The sequence below is a fragment of the Bos taurus genome, chromosome 11 (genome assembly GCF_002263795.3).
Source record: "Bos taurus isolate L1 Dominette 01449 registration number 42190680 breed Hereford chromosome 11, ARS-UCD2.0, whole genome shotgun sequence".
Classification (NCBI taxonomy): domain Eukaryota; kingdom Metazoa; phylum Chordata; class Mammalia; order Artiodactyla; family Bovidae; genus Bos; species Bos taurus.
The window spans coordinates 60,704,656-60,728,541 of record NC_037338.1 but is presented as its reverse complement, the minus strand read 5'-3'; the positions used below and the strand labels follow the sequence as shown (position 1 = coordinate 60,728,541).

The following is a 23,886-nucleotide window of genomic DNA, read 5'->3' as shown; positions in this document are numbered from 1 at the left end:
AAGACATATGTTGTAACTTTATCAACAGTGCTGACCCCCGCCCCCGCAAGAGAAGTTTGGATTTTGCTACAAAAACTAAGGCAAGGCAAGAAGACAAAGTTGGTGGGCAAAGAGCATAAAACTCACAGTAGCGGCATTAAGGCAGTGAGTGTAAAATCTCAATGCAAGTTGTAACAGAAAACTCAAACAACTTTTCCCAGCAGTAAAGTCATTGTGCCGCATATGGCCGATTAATAAACTCTCCATCAAGTAACAAGTTCTTCCCACCAAAGCTTTGTTCAGACCAGCAAAATCTCATCACCTGGTGATGATGAAATTGTTACATCAATTTGCTCCAAGCCTTACCCCACACATCCGTGTTCCTCTTCAGTCAAGAGGTAATTGCCTCTCCTGAGAGAGGAATTTATTCACCCACAATTTGGAGACAGTTTGGCAAGCGTCTAGTTACAGTTACCCCAGCTTGGGGGAAGTGGTGAGGGGCAGCTGACTCCATACGTGCTGGGTGCATGTCTTTACTAGGTGCCGTGGGTTACGCGAGCCAGGAAACCCAACCTTCAAACTCAGAGCCCAGTTTAATTCATGTTTTAACAACCTGTACACACCAAAAAGGCCAGGCAATTGACTGAAATGATTTTAATTCCTCCTGAGTATTTGCAAATAAGACCAAAAGGACTTTATGAGAATTTTCCAGCATTGGTAACTCATGCACCACTGTTGGGCATGCTGCAAGATTACATAACCCAATATTATCCCAGATGCAAGAGTTGCAACATTTCTAAAAGTAACCATTTAAATGTATTAATTTTTAAAGTCTTTAAGAACCTGCCTAATAAAACTGTTAAAAAAAAGAAAAAAAAAAACCTAAGTAGAGTCAAATATGGCCAATTAAGCCTGGGTTCGATGCCTGGGTTGGGAGGATACCCTGGAAGAGGGTAAGTCAACCCACAAAGATGGCAAGGCAACCCACTCCAGTATTCTACCTGGACAATCCCTGGGACAGAGGAGTCTGGAGGGATGCAGTTCATGGGGTCACGGAGAGTTGGAAACTGAGCAACTAAGCACAGCCAACAGGCCAGCTATATTGAATGGAAAGCACTGACCCAGTATGTTATGAACAGGGTGCACCTTAAATACATTCACAGCCCTGGTTCAGCATTCCTAAATTATGCAGTTCATGGGGTCCCAAAGAGTCGGACATGACTGAGCGACTGAACTGAAATTATGATTGGGGGGAAAACCCCTCAAAAACAGCATTGTCAGAAAACATTAAAACTTTGAAGTTTTGAAGGGGAACAGAATATGCCACCCTTAAATGTGTCAGTTTGAAAAAAAAAAAAAAATGTCAGTTTGACACAATGATTATTTTGAATTAATTCCTAGTTACTTCAGAGACCAGCCAGTATAATGACACTCTGACTCCCTCTGTTCCCTTGAAAGCAGATCAATCTTCCATAAGAAGGTACCCTCCCTGCACCAGGAGGGCAGAAGGCATCCTTATCACCAGAGATAGGGAATTCAGGGCTGAGAAGGTTGCACAAACAAACCTTGTTACTCCTTTGCTGATTAGTTACCCTAAACCCAAACCACTTTGTTTTGTCAATTCTTCACAAATTTGTTTCCTTGTCGAAAAGGTATGAAAAAGCTGTGGTCACTGCTTTGGGTTGCATGTTTTTAATCCCCGTACATAGAAATTTTTTTCTCCAATTAATCTGTCTGAGATCAATTTAATTATTAGATCAGCCAAAGAACTTAGAAAGGAAAAAAAATTTTCCTCTCCTACAGTTTCAAAGTTTGTGAAACAAAGGATTCACTTTTTCGCTTAACCCTGCATCAGCTGAAAAAGTCCCACACACTTCTACCCAGAACATCTTAGTTTTATACCAACAATGCATCAGGTGAGATAAAGCAAAATAATATTAACTTTCTTGGATTCTCATTCATTTCCTAGTGTAACCTTTAAAAAAAAAATAGCCACACATCTGAGTAAATTGTACAATGAAAAATCAACCATGAATTATCAGTTTCACTTTCTTATTTTTAGCAAACCTTTAGTATCTCAGAGAAATCTAAATTGTGGGCTTTAAAAAGCAAAAAACAAGGAAATCTTCAAAATTACAAGCCACCTATATACACTCAACTCTCCATCAGAAACCCAGAAAAAAATTTATAACTTTTACAAGCATATTATGCTTATTTTCCTCAAAAGATTACCTCATTCCCTGGATTTCAAAAACTATCTGCCATCTGCCAAATTTGGCTGATTTCAGTCTCCAACAAATCTAAATGGTTACTGTTTTTGTTAAGGGGAAGTTGCCGCCTGGAGAAACTTCTGTACTGATTATACAATGACCACCATTTACTAAGCATTTCTTAACCCCCCCCCATGATGGGTTTCCCAAGTGGCTCAGTGATAAAAGAATCCGTCTGCCAATGCAGAAGCCACAGGAGACATAAGTTAGATCTCTGGGTTGGGAGGATCACTTGGAGAAGAAAATGGCAACCCAATCCAGTATTCTTGCTGGGACAATCCCAGGGACAGAGGAGCCTGGTGGGCTACACGCAGTCCATGGCTTCCATTGACTCTCACAAAGAATCAGACAACACTGAGCAATTGACAACCCCCCATGATGAGGGGAGTCTGGCAAACATCATCCTGTTGTTGTTTAGTTGCTAAATTGTGTGGGACTCTTCCCTGGTCTTAAAATCTAATCTGGTTTAAGAGCCCTGGGACTCTGTGTGACACTCTCCCAAATTCCACCAAAGGTGGCTTCCCTGGTGGCTCAGATGGTAAAGAATCTGCCGGCAATTCAAAAGAAACAGGAGGGAACTAGGACTGAGGGAAGAAGTGACGGCCCAGCCCTACCCTCCCTCTGGGTCAGCTGTCAGATCCAAGGGGAGAAACCAGGAGACGGCTCCCGGTTGAGAGCCTCAGGGCTGAGCTGGGCTGGGTCTCCGCCTTTCCAGTTGGTCCAGGCCCTGTCGGCCACTTCTTTAACTATCCCCTTACCTCCCGGGGCTACATTACACTGGAAGGATTTGTTATAACAAGTAGAAGCCCATATTCACCAATTGGCTTTACAATCTGAAATTTTACAGCAAGGCTACAACGAGAGCAGCAGGTGACTGGTAGAATTGTTCCAAACTACCATTCTGCGAAGTTAGGGAGGTTCAGGAGGCCATGGGTGGAGAGCAGGGGAGAAAAGACAAATCATCCCTCTATTTTAAGGAGAAGGAGCCTCCTCTTCAGTCCAGGTTTAAAATATATACATTATTTTCAGAGATCTGCTTTCATGCCGTGACACTCGTGCTGAGTATCTCGGCCGCTCCTCCTCACTTGATGGGGAGACAGTGGGTTCTGGGGCTCCCCAGCCCTGAGTGGAAAATACCGTGGCCTGGAAATTAAGGTGACTCGATTATACAGGCTCCGGAAGGGTCCGCCTGGCGTCGCGGGGCAGCCTCCAGGACCTGCGGTCGCGGCCTTCGCAGAGTCTGCACCCCTCCACGCCCACACCCCCACGCAAGGTGGTTCGCAGAGGCCGGCTAGACCCGCTCCCGCAGCACCCACCCTTCCCCCCATCCCAGGTTTCGGTCAAGTAGCCTGGTTAATCATTTAACGCCGGCGGCGTGGAATATTTCTGTAGAGGTCAACGCGAAAGGTTTCTCCTAAGTTTCACAGAAACCAGCCTTTAGGGACCCAGAGGTTGGCCGTGGCGGGTGGATGGGGGTGGGGAGCGACTGCTCGCGGCTCTCGGAACACCTGATCTCCCCATGCGGCACCGGAGGCAGCGCAGTACGAGGGTGGGGTGCGGGGGTGCAGCGTGAGATCAAGCAGGGCCCCCTCCCCAAAACACCTGTGCAACCCAGATGAGGACGCCAGGGCCTCTGACGCCCCCCTTTCCCAACGCCTGCATCACCCCGGCAAGGGCTCCCCCGGAAGTTGGGGTGCAGCGTGGAGGAGGGGGGATGTTCCCGAGTCCTAGGAGAGGAGGAGTGGAATGGGGCAAGAGGCTCGAAAGACACGCTACCGCGGGTTTCGTTAACCTCTTCCTCTAGGACCAGGAAGGTAGCGGGAGAGGTGGGGGCGAGGGGGAGGACTGGGACGCCAAGATGCGGCAGGAAGACACCTAGAGTCTGATTCCTCCGCTGGGGCGCCGGTACGAAGCCGGCACCCTTGAGGAAGCGGATGGTGGAGGGAGAGAGGAGGGTCCCGTGGCTGGGAAGCCGGGGACCACAGAGAGAGGAGGGCGCGGGGCCGGCCTGCGGAGGTGAGGCGTGCACACCCGCCCGGCCATACCTTGTCCGGGAGCAGCTCCTGCTCGGCGGGGCGGGGGCGGGAGATCGCGGCTGCATCCACGTCCCGGCCGCTCCGCGCGGCTCAGCCCGGCGACCACCGCCGCTCTCGCTCCATGCGTGGCGCCCGCTATGGGGCAGCCCAGCGGCGTCGGCGGCGGGGTGGCTCCGCCTCGGCTCGGCTTGGCCCCAGCCTCGGCTCAGCGCCGGCACTTGTTGCCTCCTCAGCCGCTGCCTGGCTCCCGGCTCTGGCTCCAGCTCCCGGCTCCGTCGCCGCCGCTGCGGAGCTCTCCTGGCCCCACCCCCACCCGACGCACCAATCAGGCCCGGCACCGCCCCTCACGTCGCCGCCCCGCCCGGCCCGAGGCCCGGCGCCCAGAGTTTGGGTAAGGCTCAGCTCCAGCCTGTCTAGCTGTGCGCGCCCACGGTCAGCCGGAGTTCGGCGTTCCTGCTGATTTCCGGGGAACCTCGGCGCCCTCACCTGGAAAGCAGTCTTAAGCTGGGGGGAAGGAGACTCCCCCCAACCCCGCCAAGAACTAGACCCTCAGTGGGGAAAGGGCAGCTCTCAGTTCAAAAGAACTATTTTCCGACTCCAATCTAACCCAAATCCCTCGTGTTGTCGCCCCTCTTGTAATACATCCGGTGTTGGGAAACTAAGCGCCTGAACGAGGACTCCAGTGGTGTCTTCTGGCCGGAGTCAGTTCGCGACAGGTCCTAGACCGAACCCCGGCGGCCCAAACGCCTGGGCTGAACTTGGGGTTCCACTATGGAAGATGGGGGTAGGGAGAAACAAGGCCAAAAGGGGACTTGACAATTGCTCTCTGCCCATCCAGTACCTGCCACCATCTCTTAGGTGCCCGAATGACGCCTACTTGGCACCAGCACCGGATCTTCGGTTTTATGAAAGCGGCCCAGGACGTGGGGAGAGGAGTTTTGGTGGTTCCTCCAGGTCCCATGGGAGACTCGGGAAGCCAGAAACACAAGATGTCCAGACGCTGGGCCTCGAACCCGCGCCGCGGCCCCAGGGGGCAGGGCGGACACCTAGGTGCAGCCTTAATGGCTGAACTGTGACACATATCCCTCCGGCAAGATGGGGTCTTGGCGCTAACCACAAGCACCCGCCGGAATTCCGGGGACCACTGACCCACCCTCCTATCCAGCGCCCCCGCCGGCTTGCCAGCGCACTGCATTCTTACGTGAGTCTAAGTTTTTGTTGACACAAGTTTGAGGGCGCCAGATAAACCCGGCGCGACCGGATGGAGAGGTTGCGCTGGTTTGAAAGGGCCAGCGCAGGCAACTCGTCCCCTTGCACACCGCCGGGAGGTAAGCCTGGCCAGAGGCGCACCTGAAAGCCCCCTCCTCCCCCAGGTATTTATCTCTCCAGGAAGAAAGCAACCCCTCTTAGATAATCAGACTAAGAAATTAAGAACACCACACCCGCAATTATGCGCATTTTTCAGGAGACCTTCAGAAGCTAAATTACCTGAAAGTGAAGGAATTGCGAAAGTAGTCATTTCAAGAACCTTTGAGCTCGGCCAGCTCAACTGTGGGCCCTTACTCTTAATCCAAACTCAAGAGCAAAAGGGCACCTGGTTGCTGCTGGATGCACAGAGGCTCACCACATGGGTGCGGTCCTCCACAAACAGGAGTTCTGAGTCAGATCTGGGAAAGCTTTGATTTGTAGCCTTCAGTCCTTTTTGCTTTTACGTTGATCACATGATTCTCCTAAGACTGGGACATAAAGTCCAAACAGTCAGACTTTTGATAATTCATAGAAAAACATCTGGAAGCATGCAGACGAGCAGTCAACCACCATTACTCCAGATGTGGGGTTGGGGTGTCAGAAGGAAGGGAGATGAGTTCTATAACCTTACTGACTCTGAATTTTTTTTTTTCCAGTTATATTAACTTTCATGGGGCTTCCTTGGTGGTAAAGAATCTGCCTTCATTGTGGAAGACCCAGGTTTGATCCCTGAGTGGGGAAGATCCCCTGGAGAAGGAAATGGCAACCCACTCCAGTTTTCTTATGTGGAGAATCTCATGGAGAGAGGAGCCTGGTGGACTACAGTCCACAGGGTTGAAATGAGTCGGGCATGACTGAGGCACTAACACACATATTAACTTTCATAATTTAGAAAACTAATAAAACATTTTTAAAGAATTCAAGATATTAGAAAAAAATTTAAGAGCTCTACAGAATATATAAATTAATAAACAAATGAGCCTGTGCATTTCATTCTGTGTCAAAATACTTAATTCCAAGTCCATGTTCCTGGGAAAGAAATATGTCAAGACTGTCTATTGTCACCCTGTTTATTTAACTTCTATGCAGAGTACATCATGTGAAATGCTGGGCTGGATGACTCACAAGCTGGAATCAAGATATCCCAGAGAAATATCAACTACCTCAGATATGCAGATACCGCTTTAATGGCAGAAACTGAATTGGAACTAAAGAGCCACTTGATGAAAGTGAAAGAGGAGAGGGGAAAAGCAGGCTTAAAACTTAACATTCAAAAAACTAAGCTCATGGCATCTAGTCCCATCACTTCATGGCAAATAGATGGGGGGAAAGTGGAAACTGTGATAAATTTTATTTTCTTGGGCTCCAAAATCACTGTGGATGATGACTGCAGCCATGAAATTAAAAGACACTTGCTCCTTGGAAGAAAAGCTATGACAAACCTATAGAAGAAAACCTATGACAAACCTAGAGAGCATATTAAAAAGCAGAGACTTCACTTTGCTGACAAAGGCCTATAGTCAAAGCTCAAAGCTATGGTTTTTCCAGTAGTCATGTATGGATGTGAGAAGTAGACCATAAAGAAGGCTGAGCACCAAAGAATTGATGCTTTTTGTGGTGTTGGAGAAGACTCCTGAGAGTCCCTTGGACAGCAAGGAGATCAAACCAGTCAGTCCTAAAGGAAATCAGCCCTGCATTCATTGGAAGGACTGATGCTGAAGCTGAAACTCCAATACTTTGGCCATCTGATGTGAAGAGCTGACTCATTGGAAGAGACCCTGATGCTGGGAAAGATTAAGGGCAGAAGGAGAAGAGGGCAGCAGAGGATGAAATGGCTGGATGGTATCACTAACTCAATGCACATGAGTTTGAGCAAACTCCAGGGGATAGTGAAGGATAGGGAAGCCTGGCGTTCTGCAGTTCATGTAGTCGCAAAGAGTCAGACACACAAAGTTAGCGACTGAACCATGTTTATGGTTTAAATAAAAATATCTCTACGCTGCTTTTCTGATCTTTAAAGGCTGTGATGGGACAAGACTGACATCTGAAGATTTTTTTCTGCCATCAGATCATTATATTGTTTCTACACATATGCCTTCCCTTTAAATCCACTCTTAGTAGTCACAAACGTATTTCCAGAGACTGTCAGCCAAGGGGTTTTAGTAAAGGAGCTACTACAGTGTCAGCTGGCAACCAACAGGAAATTAAGCAGTATCCTTTGCAGCTGCCAAAAGCTGCCCAGGCCCTGAAATTTAAAAAATAAGCACATTCTCTCCATAGTGCCATTAATTAACGCAGCTGGGAGTGTATCTGTAACTATTATAGTGTGTCTTGGGGGAAATTACTCGATGCTGAATTCCACTCTTCCGCTAAATTACTCAATGCTAAATGCCCATTTGGCTGCAGTCTCTGCCCTAGGGTTGGGGCTTGGGTCCATCATGAGTAGGTAAATATGTATTATTCATTTATTTAACAAATATGAGCTGACCACCTACCAGGTGCATGACACAGGGCTAGTCACTGTGTGACTAGCAGAACACAGACACTTCCCTTTTGGAGCTCACAGTCTAGCAGGAGAAAGAGGAACTTAACAATTAAATGCACTACCAATTGTATGATTACAGTGGTGATATTGGTCAAAGGGAGTGCAAGGTGGAGGGACCACTTGTCTGGGGAACCCAAAGGAGGTAACATTTGAGTTGAGCTCTGAAGGGTGAGCTGGATTTACTCAGGCAAAGAGGAAAAGAGAGTGGAGAAGAGTTCCTGGCAGGTTCAGGCTACATAAGGGGTGTGGTTGAGGAGGAGGCTGGAGAAGTAAGCAGAGACCGGTAGACAGATCATCCATGGTCTACTATACCATTTTCAGTGGGATCACTCTGACTTAGATGTGAAGAAGAAGCAGGGAAGAGGGAGAAGTTCTGTGGAGGAACAGTTTAGGGGCTGCTGCTATAAAGCAAAGGGCTGTTTGTCTTTGCTGGAGAACAAATAGAAAGAAGTAGATAACAGACAAGACCACAAGACGTGGCAACTGCTCAGCTAGGGAAGAAGCAAGAAGTTCCAGGTCTCTGCTTCTTCAAACAGATGGGTGGTGGTGCCATGTTCTGAGTTGGGGGACCTTCAGGAAAGGAGGATTGAGAAAACCTTCCAAAGGTTCACATTTGGTCAAGGTGGGTTTGAGGTGCCTATAAGATGTCCAAGTGGAGATGTTGAGTAGGTGGTTGGCTGTACGGTCTGGTTCTCTGTGGAGAGGCTGGGGATGTAATGGCTGTTAGAGAGGTGGCAGTGAAGTCCCAAGAGTGAGATGGCATCCTGGAAATGTGTAGAGCCTACCAGAAGAGGACCTACAACTGAGCCTGAGAAACCCTTATCTAAAGGCTCGTGCGCATGCTCAGTCGTTAAGTCATGTCTTTGCAACTCCTTGCAGCTCCATAGACTGTAGCCTGCCAGGCTCCTCTGTCCGTGGGATTTTCCAGGCAAGAATACTGGAGTGGGTTGCCATTTCCTCCTCCAGGGGATCTTCCCAACCCAGGGATCAAACCCACGTCTCCTGCATTAGCAGGTGGATTCTTTACCGCTGAGCCACCAGGGCTTCCCTATCTAAAGGCTGGCCAGAGGCAAACTATCTAGCAGAGGTGGAGGAGCATCCAGAGAGGCAGGGGAAAAAAAAAATAGGAGTTTGCAGAAGTGGGGCCATGGAGCCCAAGGAAAGAATGTGTCATAAAGAGGCAGTAGCCAGCAACACTCAAAATGGATGAGAGACCCAAGGAAGTGAAACCTGAATATATCCACTGGACTGAGTGTCCTTGGTGTCATTGGGACTTTTACAAGCATTATCTGGTGGGGTGAAGGGATGAGAAATAAACTGGAGTGGATTGAGAAGTGAGTGAGAGGTGAAGAAATGGAGAAAGGGGCTAACTACAGGCAAATCTTCAAAGGTTTGACTGTGAAGGTTCAGAGATGGAAATAGCTAGGGAAGAATGTTATGCCAACAATGGGTTTATTTTAGTTTATTTTAAGGTAGAGTAAATTGAATGTGTTTAAATGCTGATGGGAAAGACCTTATAGAGAAGAAGAAGATGAAGGTACAGCAGAGAAAGGACAATGAATAAAGGTGGTCCCTGTGCCCATGGGAGAGGGTGAAACAGAGTCTGAGTGGAAAGGCTGACCTCATGCAGTAGGCTGCCTCCTCTATTATAACAGGAGCGGGGAGGTTGGAGACCAACTGGACCAGCAGGTTTGGTATATGATGATGCATCTTTCCACCACATACCTTTCTCTCAGTTTGGGGAGGAGGTTGGGAGCAGGGCAAGGAGGGATCTGAAGAGAGTGGAAAACATGACATTGTCAGTGCAGAAGGTGGGAGGGCTGAGGTGACCAGAGATACCGCTGGATGGCAAGGAGCATGGCAACCCTCCTAAGATTGGTGGTTTGAACTTGTGAGGCACCCTTTGGCCCTCCTCTGTGATTTCCTCCAGCAGAGCTCAGCTGTCTGCTCTGGTGCAGGCTCACGTGAAGGAACTGCTAGCGCAGAGGAGCAAATTCTTTTTGCCAAGGAATTGAGAACCTTGGCAAAAGTAGGGCTGACATGATGTGTGACCAGAGAGAAATGACAGAAGTGCATGGGCTGGAAGGACCAAAGCGGCCAAGGCTCAGTCATGCTGGAAGGAGAGGGGATGGAGTCAGAGTTTTGGATGCTTAGGTTTGTGGTTCAGAAGGTGGAGAAGTTTAGGATGATGACAAAGCCAGGATGTGATGGGGGAGAGTAGAGGAGAAAGTCGCTGGAGAATATAAGGTCAAGAGATTGGGGTGCATCCTCTGGGCGGTTAGTGAAGCCATCCAGGAAGCTGTTGGCAAGAACTGGGGTCAGGGTCGTGGTGTGAAAGGCCACGGAGCCAGAGCTCAAGTCTTAAGAGAGTGAGGAAGAAGGAGTAACCAGTTCAGAAGATGGGAAACTTCCAGAAACGGGAGGGCACTGTGGGTTGATGGCAGCATAGAGGATCTGGGGGTAGGGCTGGGTGGCGTGGGGCGGGGGTGGGGGGAAGGTGGGGGGAGATGGGGGGCATGAAAGCAAACACAGTGGGTCCAGTGGGGTTGCCCTAGTTGTCTCTATGGAGCCTGTCAGAGGAGCCCTGCAAGCCAGGGCCACATCCCCTCATGTCTTTCTCCTCCCCGAGATTCCCATCAGGGAGAAAGGCCTGTGGAGGCCTCCCTTTCTTCTCCCCCTCTTCTCCACTGGGCGCTTTTTTGTCCAGCAAAAGAACCCCTATGAGGCACTGGCTGTAAATCAGGAATCCCAGGCTTGCCTCACCTCTGCTACTCATGTTCTCTCTTCTTCAGGGCAATTGTAAGGAATAGAGGAGACAACTTTCTAAATTGCAAAGTGCTGTAGGAATGTTTTCACTCCTTCAGAAGCCCCTTATGAGCACCCATACCTCTCCCAGGAGCTCTCTCCCAAAGATTGTGAGTCCCTGCCCCAGAGGAAGCCGTAATCTTGCCCCGGAGACAGGACAAACACACCCAAAACAATTAGAGAGGAATGCACAGCTGTGTCTGATTAAGTGCTGAACTGTAGGGTGCAGACAAGAAGAGCTCCGAGCTCAGACAAGGGAACAATTAACCAGAGTTGGGGGAAGTCTGGGAGCCTTCCTGGAGAAGGTGGGGTGGAAGGGGCTCAGACTGTTCATTTATCCTGAGGAGAATAGTTGCAAATATGTCCATTCCTTTGTGGCTGCAAAGTTGTCAGTCTGACATGGGTCTACAGAAAGTTTCCAGGTCGAGAGTTCTCTCTTGGCACCCCTGCTTCTGTTATCACCCCTGTCATTCATAAGTCCCAGGCTCCCTCCAGCTGGCTGGGTAGCCTGGGGACTACACAGTGGATCCTATGCTTTGCCCTAGGCCTCTCATGTTTGGGTCTCTCATGTCACCCATTTCCTGGTGAAGAAACAGTGGTTGATCTTCAGCAAGTTTCCCGTGCCCTTTGGTGCCAGCACACACGTGGTATTTTTGCCCAGCCAGACTGTAGGCTTTTGACCATAGAGTCCTGGGTGCCCCTCCTTCTGCCATCTGCCTAGGACACCTGCATGTCCATAAACAAAAGCCTTGAGGCCATTCCCACACCTGCCTCCTTTGCTCTTTACTGCCCTTACCTATCATGCCCCAGAAGCATTCAGACATCTGCTGTTCAGATACAGGCCCCATGAAACTGCCCAAGAATCCAAAACCTGCAGCCCCAGGGCTGGCTTCCACCCACGTCGTTATACGGAAGCCAACTCCTGCAGCTCTGTGGACACTGTTCATAATGAGGGCGTTCTTGTTTGGTGGCTAGCCCCCATGGCCTGGTTGGTGCCTCTGTCCTGGGCCTCCCTCCTCCCTTCACTGCAGGCCTGGAAAAGATCCCTTCATGCCACAGAGCCAAGCACACATGTGTAGCATCAGAAGCAGAAATCCCCAGATCGCATATATGCTCTGGACAAAGGTTTCTTCAGAAAGACAGCAGTGAGTTGCTAGCCTGTTAATCAGTTCCAGCTGGGACCATGAAAACAATAGCCACCTCCTGTCAATAGCTAAAAATATGAATTCCTGATGGCAAGTGTAAAGTTCTTAGAATTCTAGTCCAAACTGCTTGGAACTTACAGCTGAGAAAATGAAGGTCCCAGAAGTAGTTTTCTAGAGGCCAAACACCTGATACTAGAGATAATATCTTGAATGTTGACAATTAAGTCACATGTTAAAAATCACCTGACTCCTAAAGCAGACCCTCTCTCCCAAGGTTACTTTGACTTTGCAACAGCAGAAAAACATAAAGCCTCTTTATCGGATGCAGATGCTAGAAACCAATGTCATGATCCCCAGGGGATTTGTTCCATAGCCCACAAGAGCCCTGATGCTGGAAGAACTCTGAATTCCCAGGTGAGTAAGTCTAGTTTGTTCATGACATTGTGGTGAGGTATAAGGTCAGCAGTTTGAAAGGGCATGAACAATCATCTCTATTAGGGTCACCGTGTTGCTTTAGGGAATAGAACTCTTGTTACAGAGAAATGCAAAATCATATTCTCAATTATTATCAAACTCCAAAATTACATTTAAGAGGAGAGGCCCATAATTGCAGCATCAAGCATGAGACAGTGCCATTAATACGATTATCAGGGCATAAGCTTATTAGAGGACTTAATGCCTCTTTGCTGGCATCATCCTTTCTAAAGCTTCCCTGGGTCTGGAAACCATCTCAATTGGAAACACAGCTGTTACACAACAGTGATTTCCAAGGGACATAACAAAGATATGCTGGCCTTTACCAAAGGTCAGAGCTGCCTGGCTGAGAAGAGCTGAGAACACTTTCAAAAAGGAAGACTCACCTGCATATTCTAGTGGGCATTACTGAGAAAGGAAGTACATCCAGCCCTGAGTCCTCCCCATCCCTGCAGCAAACCAGTCATGGCCAAAACTGTCCCTGGTGATATGCAGGCGCCACCTTAAATGGACACAAGAACTTACATTTTGGCTGCTGCTGGTGAAAAATCATGATATGGAGTCCTGCAAACCCAGGTTCAAGACCTACATTCAGATTTAGACCTGTGCATCCTCGTGAGTATAGTAAGACCTATCTCAAAGAGTTCCCAGGAAGGGAAGTTAAGGTCACTTATGACCAAGTGCCTTTAGGCACATGATGCTTAATAAATGTTCATTTTTCCCATGGCCTTGGCAGTGGTAATAAGGTCACGACTCACTAGGTCGAAATTCAGGTAGTATCTTGGCATAGAATCCTGGGAATTATCAACCTTTGTCCTGGGAGCCCACAGAAGGAGTTGTTGTCTGTTCTCACTTCAAAGAATTCAGACATCAGCTGTCATTATCTCCACATAGCATGGAAAGATTAATTGACTGTCCCTGGAAGAAACCACCTGCTTGGTCTTCAGGAACCAGTGACTTACGAAACTCACTTGGCAAACTGTCTCACAATAAAACCACCACCAGTATGGGTAGGATCTCCTCCTTAAACATGATAGAGAAATCCAAGAGCAGTGGATGCCATGTAAAAAGTGAAAGCATTAGTCACGCAGTTGTGTCGAACTCTTTGCAACCCCATGGACTGTAGCCCACAAGACTCCTCTGTCCATGGGATTCTCCAGGCAAGAATACTGGAGTGGGTTGCCATTCCCTTCTCCAAGTGATCTTCCGGAACCTGGGTGTCCCACATTGTAGGCAGATTCTTTACCATCTGAGCCACGAGGGAAGCCCAATGGACCCCACGGATAGTCTCTAAAAGGGAAGCAAGATACATGCAACAATGTGGGTGAATCTCAAAACCACATCTTTCATGTTGAATGAAAGAAGTCATACATCAAAGAATATATATACATGAAGTACAAGAAGACGTGAAGACTAACCTATAGTGACAGAAGTCAGAATACTTATTGCCTTGGGGATAAGGAGGCAAATAACTGGAAAGACGCTTGAGGGAAACTTCTGAGATGAGAAAAATATTCCATCTGTTGATTGGAATAATGATTACATACCATTGTCAAAACTCATCACACTGTATACTTTGCATTTGTGCGCTTCATTGGTTATAGATTAAACCTCAACTAGCAAAAAAAAAAAGGGGGAAGCAGCAGATTTTAAGCAGAGGCTTTCTTGGTGGCTCAGTTGGTGAAGAACCTGCCTGCAATGCAGGAGACCCAGGTTCAATCCCTGGGTGGAGAAGATCCCCTGGAGAAGTGAATGTCAACCCACTCTGGTATTCTTGCCTGGGAAATCCCATGGACAGAGGAACCTGGAGAGCTGTAGTTCATGGGGTCATAAAGAGTTAGACACGACTGGGCAACTAACATTTTTTCAGAGTTTAGGCAGAGGGGAGTACAGGCAAGTGGGAGAAAGAAGGAGGCTCCCCACCATCAGTCCCACTACTGTGGGTAATTTCTCCAGCACCAAACTCTAGGGCAGCTATGAACTGACTTGTCAAAATAAACTACAGATCAGAGAGGATACACTTTTATTGTATTCTGAGCCAAAGGTTCAAGCCATTAGGTTCAAGCCCTTGCTCCTCTACAATTTGAAAATCTTTCTATCACTATTTCCTACTTTTCTCATCAAAAGTCATCCCAGGACATAGATTTCTAGACTCAGCTTCCTTTAGAGGTCACCCTCTCTCCACCCCTAGCTGCACATACACATTAATGCATAACATTATAACATTAACTCTATAAACCCCAAGCCCATAATGCCATAGAAAAAAGAGGCAGAATTTAATTAATCAACCAAAGTCAAATTACTGATCACCAGAAGTCAGGAAAAAAGAGAGTTTAGGTTATCAAGAAACGTCCAAGAGAAAGAATTCTGACAAATATTTCAAAAAGCAAAATCCTCAAAGGGTGGGAAAATGGAATCAGACAACTGGAACAAAAATCACAGATTGTAGAGCCAACTCCATCATTAAGTTCTTGTGTGACAAATCCCTCCTATTCTGTCAACGGGGATTTATCACAGATGACAACAAGATCCTAAGCAGGGTGGCCTCTTCTTCAGTTTGATTTCTCTGTTATTTTCTTGGCTCCACCTTCTTCCCAACTCTGTTCTTTTCTACAAGCATCTCATTCAGACAGAAAACGGTCTCTTCTTCTCCTTGTCTCTTTTATGATTCAAGAAGACTTTACCAGGAGATTCCCCTTTCCAACTCATTTGCTGGGATGGAGTTCTACGCCAATCACTGGCTAAGTAAATGGAACCACCTTGACTAGTTTAAATTAATTATGGTTTACTGCTGAATCTTCACAAGAAGAACAGTCACTGCTACCAACCAGGACAAAGCAGGTGTTACAGGTAGGGTTTCCCTGGCCCTGTATGTAGGAGGTTTACTGGGGAGTACTCTCAGCATCAACAACTGGGAGAAGTGAAGTAAGCAGGAATGCACAAAGGGAGAAGTTGAGCTACAATTGAAATCACAATAAAAACCTTAGCTGATCCTTCAGGGGAAGGGATAGTTTGGGTTCAACATGTCCACACTGCTATATTTAAAATGGACAATCAACAAGGCCTACTGTATAGCACAGGGAACTCTGCTCAATGTTATGTGGCAGCCTGGATAGGAGGGGAGTTTGGGAGAGAATGGGTACATGTATATATATGGCTGAGCCCCCTTACTGTACACCTGAAACTATTCCAAGATTATTAATCAGCTATACTCCCGTATAAAACTAAAAGTTAAAAAAGAGTTTCCAAAAATAAAGGGAGAGATTAATTTACTAAAAAAAATAAATCATTTGGAAAAATTAAAAACAAACCTTAGCTGATCTTTTAGACAGCTTTGGGGCTGGGATGGCTCAGAGTTGTCTCAACTGAGGTAAGGGAGCTGGATCTTTTTACTCCTGCACAGATCAGACATTAGATGTGGGCTGCCTCTGGGAAGGGAGCACTACCATGGACAAGGTGACTCTTTTCAGCCTCAGAAAAATCTCAGCTGATAATTGCTGCTGTCATCCCTCCCAGGAGATGGGGAAATGAGTGCTTCAGTCTTGGAGTGGGGATCTGGGTGGCTCCATGTGTTAGCCACTGTAGGAATGATGGATGTTGCAATACCTCAGGTCCTCTAGAAACCAACGAGGAGTCCACACTCATGTCTAGAGAAAGCCTTATATGTTAGCCTTTACCTGAATCATCTCTGGAACCCAATTACCTCATTACCCTTCCACTTCCTTAGGCAGAGGTGACAGAGGAGCCTCCAACTGTCAGCTACCATCCTGGTTTTAAGAGGAGGACAGCAGGGACGTGGCTATGGGCACTGAGTCTGGGTGGGACCTAAGCCCTCAGACTTGAGGAGCTTGATGCCCACAAGAATGAAAATCCACAGGAACAGCCTTGAACAAGCTGGGAGCCTGCTAAGCCCTGGCATCCGCTGAACTTCCCAAATTACACACATTAAGCTGTTCAGCTCCACATTTCCATAGTGTGCTTCCTGCCAAGCTTCGTAGCACCATCTACACAATGGGAAAATCAAAACGAACAGTTAGGCCAATTACGGATATAACAGGTCAAACAAATAAGCCTTTATCTAGGACTTAAGCAGACATAGTCAACAGGGGTCTAATCCAAAAATTGAGATTTGGACAAAGAAAGGCTTTATAAAACAAAGAGGGAGGTGTGGTGAGAGCGGAGATATTTGCATGAATTTTTCCTCTGTCTCAGTGAAAATACTAAAATAACATTTTATCCTGCCTTTCCATGCTGCCCTGTGCCCCCACCCCCACCCCTAGCCTCTTGAATATTCTCTGGGTCTGTTTCTGATCTGGCTTTAGAGCCAACCCACAGAAAAGTTTTAAACTAGGGTGTGAAAACAGCTGTCATTGAATTGAAAGGAGCCAGAGAATTTACTTCGTTAATTATTATGTATCTAGTTAAATGCCCAAGAATTAAAGTCAATCACAGGTATGATTGTGTATATGTGCAGGAAGTATAGACTGTGTATTACAGAAACCCCAAGCATTTCAGCTAAGTGAGAAACTCTAGGTGGAGTGAGGGACTTGCATCTGATAATGCCACTATTACAGTAGAGGGCCAGATATGATAGAACTTTATTATCTTATTATTTTAACAAGAAAAACTGTTTACAAGTTTCTGGTCACTTTCATTCTAGCAGGAAAGACCTCAAGTCTTATGGATACTCATTGTTCTATGGAAAGGAAAATGCAGAATAGTTTTCTTTATCCTTTTTCCCCCTCTGGACTAACAAAGGCCACTCCTTTTCATACAGGCCCATAATCTTCTTTGCAATTCTGAAATCCATAAAGCTTTGGAAAAAGAAAAAAAAAATTGTCATAGTGGTGTTACAAATAACTTGGTTAGTTTGGCAGCAAAACCTGACTGGAATTTATAGGCAGGGGTAGTTATAGTTTTCATTTTTTCCCATATTTCACCACAAATATGTTAATGTGTTTGATCACAGGCGCTGCCCCAGGCATATTAATATATCGGAATGAAGACACATATTTCAGGGAATTATCAGCATACAGATGGTATCTGAAGTCATGGGAATGGTTGAAATGGTCCAGGGAATGAAAAGAAACTGAGAAGTGAAGAAGGCTGAGGACCGAATTTAGTGAATGGGCCCGAAGGAGGATCAGGAAGCCAGGAAGAAGTGAGAGAGAATGTGTAAGCAGCTCCTTTGCCCCTATACTATTTGCCTATTTCTGTTTCCCTCAAACTGTAAAAACTCAGTACAGATGTGAGATTACTAGGCAATATTTAACCTAACCCCTATAGCATGTACTCCATGCCTCACTAATCAGATAGTTTTGTAATCCCTGATCACACAATGTCTTGCCTAAAACATGTAGATTCTTTTCTTAAAGATGTAGAGATGAAGAATAAGTAATTAACAGATAACTACATCTGTCCCCCAGCTCCCCCTGCAGTAATCCCATGAGCAAACTCTGTGAACAAGGTAGAGTCTAAAGAAAGGTCACAAAGAATCAACAAGTCTGCACATAGTGAAAGATGATGAAGACAATGACCCCCTCCTCAAATGATTAACTGAGACTAGCTAAGAGTCGGACACAACTGAGCGACTTCACTTTCACTTTTCACTTTCATGCATTGGAGAAGGAAATGGCAACCCACTCCAGTGTTCTTGCCTGGAGAATCCCAGGGGTGGGGGAGCCTGGTGGGCTGACGTCTATGGGGTCACACAGAGTCGGACACGACTGAAGTGACTTGGCAGCAGCAGCAGCTTCTTTTTTTGCCCTTTAAAAACTCGCATGGCCAAGCAGAATGTTTGGAATTGGTTCTGGGACATGAGTCCACCTTCTCCTTAGGTTGCCAGCCTCCCAGATAAATAATCTTTCCTTTTCCAACCCATACTTGTCTCTTGAGTACTGGCTTTTGGGAGTACGCAGTTTGGAAACAGAAGGCAGAAAACAGGATGTGGAGATGCAGCAGCCCAGGGAAGAGAAGGTTTCAGCATGACAGGTGGCCATCAGTGTTGGCTGCATGGAAGTCAGCAGTAGACCAGAACACAGCAAAGGGCTTTGCAGCCTCAGAGGTCTTGTCTCCTGGGAGGCTGAGGCTGAGGCTATCTTAAACCTATTTTGTGTTTTTAAGAGTGCCAAACTCTGCTGCGTTCATTGTAGGTGTATATTAAAGACTTGTTAATTAACTGAATATGTCAATTAAAACCATTGATTAGAGGGGCAAGCCTGCTTTTGTGAGGTCTCACTGGAATAAAAGGCTGGGAACACAACAGATGTATTGGGTGGGGGACAGTTTATTCTCTTTTCTAAATGGTATTTATTACTTTCATAATCAGAACACATTCCTTAAAAAAAAAAAAATTTTTTTTCAGTGAGAGTGGACAGTTGGGGAGAAAGCATTAGGGTGAAAAAAGCTTCTTGCCAGTGTGACCAGCAACCTCTTAGAACCAAGCTGTGCCAGAAGAAAACAAGGCAGGGCTCAAGGGAAACAAATTTTATTTCTCTTCCCTCTTATTCTCTTTTGGTTTGATTTGCAGGTAAACTATGGTGCAAGTCAGCAACTTGCATAGGGAAGACTATGAATGTGTTTTCTTGACTTGGTGAGACAGGAGATAAGTTACAGGAGCGAAAGGGGAAGAAAACAGACACCGGATAGTGGAAAGAGCTGTGACTTTGGGGGGACCATTTCAGCAAAATAGTACGTGAACGTCTGTTACAAGCAAGACCAAGGAGGATGAAACATGGTCCTTGCCCTTAAAATGTGTGACTGTTTGCTGCTCTTTCCTTCAACCACCAGTACTGATGGTCCTGATGGACAAAGGGGGCTCAATCAACCTCCTATGAATGAGGGAACCAGATATCCACTCATGAAAAGATGTGGCGCATCCTTCAGGTGGAGAAAAAAAATTCCATTCCTTGATTTTTTTTGGATTCACTAGTCCCAGCAGGTACCCTCTGCTTCAAGATGTCAGGAAAACCAGGCCTTAGGGTACTATAGGGCCAACATTTCTCCCTCTCTTGGATTTCAACACTGCCTGGCTGGCTATTCATTTTTTGCCAGCTTCCCCTTAGAGTTGCAGATATTGGGAGAAGACCCAGACCCTAGCAGAGTCTGCTCCAAGGCTGCCAAGTCCTCATGACATTCCGGCCCCAAGGAGACCCCAGAGACAGTTTTTCCTCATTTAGTGGCAAGATCCAGGCCTGGCTGATGTGCTGTAATATTGGGGTCCAAAAGCTGTTCCTCTTTTGCTTCCAAAAGTCACTTTCGGATGCCAGAAAAAGAGAAGTTTTAATCTCTAAAGCCTGGAACACAACATTCCAAAACAGCTGGAAAGGCCTTGGAAATTTCTCAGATGAAGTTAATTAAAACCTTCCTCTGCCCTAAGGGTCAAATTCTGTTGTTCATGGATAACCTTCAAGTTGTTGTCCAGCTTAGTTTCCGGATGAGCTAGTCTCCTGAGGACTTCAGTATTTGGTCTGGAAAGCTGTGTCCTGTAGAAAGGGCCAGCTGTTTCTGCGAGGGAAACAGTTGTTTTCTGCCTCAGAGGTTCTCAGCCAGAAAGGTAAGGGGAGCCCAAAGACATTTCTGCTAGCAGTTTCTAGTATGGTTCATACCCCATTTTTCAGCCAAAAGAAATCTATTCCTCATATCCACCCAGGAGGAAAATATCCCCACGATACTCAACGTTGAGGCTGAGAAATTGAATATTCCCTACCATGTCAGTAAACAAGGATGTCACAGTCATCAGGAACTGCAGCCCTCCAATGTGAGGTGGTGAGTCCTAAGGGCACTCAGGAAGGAGAAGAATACTTGCTATCTAGCAGCCATCTGACTGCTGCAGTCACTCCCTACAGTGAGCCCCAAGGAAGCTCAGGGTGTGAAAAACACAGGATACTAGCCCCATGGTTGAGATGCATATGAAAGGAATGATTTAAGTTAGCCCAAACTCTTGCAGCTCCCCATACATAGAAAAGTACTAAATTCCTTAACTTGGGATATCTAGTTTTCTTTCTTTTCTTGAAATTCATTTATTTGGCTATGCCAGGTCTTAGTTGCAGCATGTGGGATCTAGTTCCCTGACCAGGGATCGAATTCAGGGCCCCTACATTGGGAGCATGGAGTCCTAACCATTGGATCACCAGGGAATCCCAGGATATCTGGTTTTCTTTAATTAGCAATAATAATTTGATGTTCAGACTACCTGCCCTTTGTTGCAAAATTTCTATAGAACCTGGTTCCTCCCCTTGCCTCCATGGAGCAATTCTCTCAGGGCTATTTGAGATGCTGCCTCCCGGGCTTGAGTCCTAAAAATTTCCACTGAATAAAACATAACTCTCAACTTTTGTGCTCAGTCGCTCATTTGTGTCCAACTCTTTGTAACCCCATGGACTGCAGCCTGCCAGGCACCTCTGTCAATGGAATTTTCCAGGCAAGAATACTGGAGTGGGTTGCTATTTCCAATTCCAGGGGATCTTCCTCACTCAGGGATTGAACCCCCGTCTCCTCTGTCTCCTGCACTGGCAGGCAGATTCTTTACCACCAAGCCACCTGGGAAGCCCTCTCAACTTTTAGGTTGTGACTATTTTTTAAGTCGACAAGGCCCATGCTCACCATCAGAAAGGCCATCTTTGCTCTGGGAAGAACTGATGGTGTCTGTCTCTCTGCACAGGGTCAATAACTTGTATCACTGAAACGAAATAAGAGGATTACCATAGCAGGAAAGCAGTGCCTCACTTTCTCTCCTGCTGCTGTGAGAAACTTAGTGCAAGAAACTGAGCCTAGCCCTGGCTTGGCCACACACAGCTGGCAGGCATTTCAGGAAAAAGGGAGCCATTGTCCCCAACAGGATACATGCTTTGCCAGCATGTCTTTTCATCAGCCCAACACAGGTCACCTTCTCTGCCTGTGGATCAACAAAGTCCTTCTCAACAAATACCAAATGTCTTTGTGTGTTAAAAGATCTCCACGAACAGATGTGATTGAGGTATCCAATTGTTAAGTCAAGGGTTATTTTTTGCTCAGTCTGATTCAGTAAATATTGACTAAGAAGCTGACTTAAAAGAAACGATGCCATGGGCTACTGGAAAACCAATGTAAGACCCAGGTCCCTGACCTTGGATCTCCAGGAACTTTTCATATGAGGCTTATCTGCTGTGGGTTCTACCACACTCAATATCTCCTATAGAGGGGGAGCCTCCCCCAGCCAGAGCCCCCTGCTCAGAAAAATAGCACCAACTGTTCTATGTCCAACAATGGTCACTAATTGCCCAGGACCATGGCCTAGCCCAAGGGCCACGCAGATAGCAAGGCAGTGGCCTGGAGTGAACTGGCATGGAAAGACCGCAAAATCTATAGAAGCTGGTGTATGTGGAGGAAGCAGAGTACACAGTTGGAGGTAGAACCTCGGTCCTTAAAGACCAGGTCCTGGAGTGAAGCTCCTTTGACTCAGCTTTACCACTATTCCTCCCTTTCCTGATGTCCAACTCTTTTCCTTTTTCTGGGCTCCTCTGTATATGTACCTTTCAATACCCACACCTCAGCACACACACCTACACATACATACTCTTGTTACCACCACTACTTGTAGTAACAAGAGAATTTCTATTCCTGACCAAGAGGGAAGAGGAGAAAGAGAAGTCATGCAGTCACCATGGTAGGAATTGGAGGGCTTGTGTGACCTCAGACCTTTAATAATGGAGATGATGTAGTTTGAAACTTGCCCAGGCCTGACACAGCCACAGGGATCATAAGCTCCAGAAGGGCTGCCTTGTTTGCTGCTGTATCTCCTAGCTCTGTACCTGCACAAAGCTGGTGATCAGTAATGCTGGCTGAATGAATGATTGAAAAGACTGGGAACCAGAGAGATTAATGAAGGCTTAGCCTTGGTTGTCTTTCATGTCACAGTCTCTCTTTCCATGCTCCATACCTGGGAGGCTGACCAGTACTGACTACATTCAAACACTTCCTTATTCCCTGACTTCCAGTCGGGTTCAGCCAAATGGGGAACCCTAGCCAGAGATCAGAGACAAGGAGGCAAGTGATACCAAGGAATACATACCGCCATGAGGGCTACATTCTTATAAGGAGGCCCCCTCCATACCATTGCTTTGCTTCCCAATTCTCTCTCTTCTTCAGGCCTTAGACCTGTAATGACTCCCAACCCAATGTTACCATCCCCAGGTAACACCAATCCTTTATGGTTCCCCCACCAACCCTTGTAAATAATGCCTTTATTAAACATTCCTCAAAGCACCCAGTTTGAATGTAGCATCTATTTCCTGCTGAGACTGCAAACGATAGAGGTTCCAAAGATCAAGTACACCCTTTTTGTTATCTTGTTTTCTCCACGTTCTAGTACATTCTGCTCAGCTCTATCAGCAAACATTCATTGCTTTACAGAGGCAAGCTGGTTGGGAGGGTGTTTGCTCAGAGTGACCCAGTATGAGCTGAGGGGGTGGGTGGAAGAGGGAAAGCAACAGAGGGTCCTGCCTCAAGGCTAGTAAATATACTGCATAAACACTTAGTGAGGAAGACACCTATCTTTGCGGCAGGAAGTTAGAGTCAGACCTTCCATTCAGGAAGAAAGTTTTCCTTCTCTAATAACATTAGTTTCTTTGGCTAAAAATGTTTTGTTTTGAGATATATTTTATTGTACAACCATATAATAATAATCCAAAAGGTTCTTTTGAGGAGAAGGATATTGCTCAGCTCTAACCACATAGTTGATTAACCCAAAGTAATGCCTTGGAAGCAGAGTGGGGGTGGAATCATCTTTTCTGTGTCATTTATGCCTTTTTAATATTGATAAGTTCTCAAAAAGCAAGGGTTATTGAGCATATCAAGCTGTGCCCCTCTTTCAGCCTTTAGAGTGGAGTTAGGGAGAGTGGGTGGAGGCAATAGGGATATTTTCGTTTTATGATAATGTGCCCTCTCTGAACATACCAAGAGAGAAAAGTACATTTAAAATTTTCTGAGGAGATTAACAGGGTCTCATGTGATCTGAAGCTTTCTCTCACCTCTAAAAAAAACTACCTTTCCATGGTTCTCTGATGTATATTATCTCATCTACTTGGGATCTACTATTAAAGCAGGTTTCCTACCAGGCAGATTCAACAGCAGTTTAAGATGCCCAATTTCCTACCTAAAATGCAAATGGAAAAACACAGCCTCTGAATATACTTGTTCTGTTTTTTTCCCCCTCCTCCTCACCTCTTTTAAAAGAAGGATATATTGGTTTCTTCAGTCCTCAGTCTTTTGGCAGCAGCCATTTAAAAGAAAGAATCATGCGGTAATTATTAATTTTGCATGGGATCAACTCTGTCCTCAGCTTTCATTTGAGATGCAGTTACATGAAAAACAGACTTCGTTAATTTCATCCTCTCTGGGGTTGC

General features: G+C 46.4%; 1 protein-coding gene across 3 annotated transcripts in view; it reads right to left on the bottom strand.

The window, feature by feature from the left end:
* The window catches only part of B3GNT2 (UDP-GlcNAc:betaGal beta-1,3-N-acetylglucosaminyltransferase 2), a 60,706-nt gene that overhangs the window by 28,000 nt on the left and 8,820 nt on the right, over nucleotides 1-23,886 (bottom strand). Inside the window, exon 1 of one of the 3 annotated variants that reach the window (XM_059891219.1) lies at nucleotides 5,774-23,087. The exons of 1 other annotated variant lie outside the window; for it this stretch is intronic. The gene's annotated coding sequence lies outside the window, so the exon portion shown is untranslated. 3 annotated transcript variants of the gene reach the window in all.